The sequence below is a fragment of the Fukomys damarensis genome, unplaced genomic scaffold, assembly GCF_012274545.1.
Source record: "Fukomys damarensis isolate Sample0158 unplaced genomic scaffold, DMR_v1.0_HiC HiC_scaffold_7, whole genome shotgun sequence".
Taxonomy (NCBI): Eukaryota; Metazoa; Chordata; class Mammalia; order Rodentia; family Bathyergidae; genus Fukomys; species Fukomys damarensis.
Window position 1 is genome coordinate 42,639,845 of NW_022900919.1, and position 2,614 is coordinate 42,642,458.

Here is a 2,614-nt window from a genome sequence, read left to right on the forward strand (position 1 = left end):
TTTTTTTTTTTTTTTTTTTTTTGGTACCAGGGATCGAACTCGGGACTTTGCCCTTGTGAGGCAGGTGGTGGAACCACTGAGCTAAATCCCTAGCTTCCTTTGCATTAGAACAGTTGTAGTGTTCTCTTATTTTCCTGGTGTTCCTGAAGATGCAAAACCACATTCTTTATGAAATAGGAATAAAGAAAAAGTGGAGATCCAAATTACACCTCTAAGGAAAAAAAATACAGGTAGAGTGGAAATTGAAATTAAGTAGAATGAAATGTATTGTCAAAACAGTATGCTTAACTGAAGAAAATTAAATCTGTGGTGGTGAAAAACAAGATACTTTTTCAGTATGAAGAGAAACAGAAGAGAGGTTTTTGTTTGTTTGTGTTTTGGTACAGGGGATCAAACTCAGGTCCTTGAGCTTGCAAAGCAAGTGGCGGAACCACTGAGCTAAATCCCAGGCCCCAGAAGAGAGGTTTGACAGTAGTGAACCAATGTGGTATTCTTAGGACAGGGGAAAAAAATCCATTCACAGAATGGACAGCAACATATTAGAAGACTTTTCTAAGCTGAGGAGACATCCTTTGTTTCTGGAAAATAGAGACCTCTGGGCCGTGGATTTAGCTCAGTGGTTTTGCCACCTGCCATGCAAGAGCAAGGCTGAGTTCTATCCCCGGTACCAAAAAGAAAAAGGAAAAAAATAGAAACTAAAAAAAGTAGAGGCCCCACGGAGACTTACACTAGCAGTGTGTTTGACTTCTAAGGATAAAGAAACTTTTACAAGCACCAGTCATTAACCAGACAAGCCCAGCTTTGCTACAGTTTTCAGTACTAGAAGACAGTGAGATAAACAAGAGGATTTTGAGGGGAGGAGTTTGAGACTCAAGAATTCTATAAACATTTGTGCAGCCATGAAGGCATTTTCACCTAGGCCAAAGGCTTAGAGAAATTGTCCTTCCTGAAATCACCAGTCATGTGAGAGATGGGTCCAAATGATTAATGGAAAACTAGAGCAGAAACTGTCTATGACATTGAAACAAACTAAAAATAGGGCTGGCAAAAGCCAAGAGTGATTGAAAAAGGAATCTTGTTTCTGTAATGCTGAATCCAGGCCTTGTGCATGCTAGGCGAGGTCTCTACCACTGAGCTACATCCTCAAAACCTTGACAAAAAGGAACAGAATGGCCATAACCCAGCACTCTGTGAGGCTGTGGCAGGACGATGGCAACTCGACCTTGCGCTTGCGAGGCAGGCAGAGGCACCACTAAGCTAAATCCCCAGCCCAGGACAATGGAAATTTTGAGGCCTGGACAATTTACAATTTAGTGAGACTCCACCTCAAGTTAAAAAAATAAAAAATAAAAAGGTAGCTTCGTATGAAGAAGGCCCTGGGTTCAATCCCCAATCTCACACACACACACACACACACACATGTAAACAAAGGTTATCCTGGATATAGTCAAGAAATAAAAGGTTGAGAGTAAAAGATACTAAATTTTTCATTACAACCCCATAAAATGTGTCAAAAATTTTAAAATTTTTCTTAGAATGTAGACATAGCTAATTTGTGAAATATAAATTAAAGGCAGACATTAGGAGAACCAAAAACAGGCTTTCTGCCTTAAAAATCAGAAAAGCAAATGTAGAAAAAAATTAGAAAACAAGAAATAAAAAACAAAATAGAATGACAAAAGACCAAGCACGTCAAGTATCACAGCACAGATGTAATGTGTTAAATCCCAGCCTTAGAGTGGAGGCGCTACGGTTTTTAGAACGGACCCTGGTGCCTTCTGGCTTTGGATAATGCTGAGCCCTTGGCCTAACTTGCTTTTGCTTCCCCACCTTAACGAGACTATGGACACGGTTCAAGGCCGACTCCCTCCTGGGCCTCCCAGCATTCACCCCCACACACACCTCTCTCACACCGTGAATGCGGCCCCGCGTGCGAAGCTGGCGCTCTGGGTCCGGGTATTAAGTCTCCACCTCGGTCCCTTTCACCAGGGCATACAGCGTGGGGGCTGGAGCCAGGGCAAAGCGCTCAAACCCTGCCCCGGTGTAGTGTGTATCTCCTCGTCGCACTTCCTAGACAACCTTCGTGAGCAGCAAGTTTCAAATTGGGTCCGCTTGCTGGCCACAGTAACGAGGCTCTACACCTCCTACAAGCCTGTCCGAGGTCCCCACGCCTTGGCGGATCTTCCTCGCCCGGAGTCGGATGCACCCGCGACGACTCGTCCCGCCCCCACTTTGCAGACTTGCAGGGTCTCAGGCGTCCGCTGGGAGGCTGCTTCCAGAAAGGCAAGCGCAAGAGAGGAATGGGGCGCAAGGCTCAGAGCTGAGAGCCCCTTGCTCAACCAGAGGAGCTCGTCCCCAGGCCAAAGATGGAATGGGAAGCGCGGTCCCGCTGGGGTATTTTGGAGAGGACGAATTGGGACTCAGCCCAAACGTTTGGGAGGGAGGTTAACAGGCGACGAGCAGAGGGACTCCGGCAGATTTGCCTTACCCAGGAGCGTGTAAGTCAGGGGTCCCACATGAGGGCGGGAGCGCAGTGACAGAAGGGTTAAGGCACCGCGCCCCGCCCCAGCCCGGGGATTGGTGGCCCTGGGGGGCGTGGCAGGAGGGCGGGCCC

At 46.8% G+C, this 2,614-nt stretch overlaps 1 protein-coding gene across 1 annotated transcript in view; it reads left to right on the forward strand.

Annotated features, from left to right (window-relative positions):
* Lzts3 (leucine zipper tumor suppressor family member 3) overlaps nt 1-2,614 on the forward strand; it is a 21,363-nt gene that overhangs the window by 9,145 nt on the left and 9,604 nt on the right. The gene's annotated exons all lie outside the window — the stretch shown is intronic.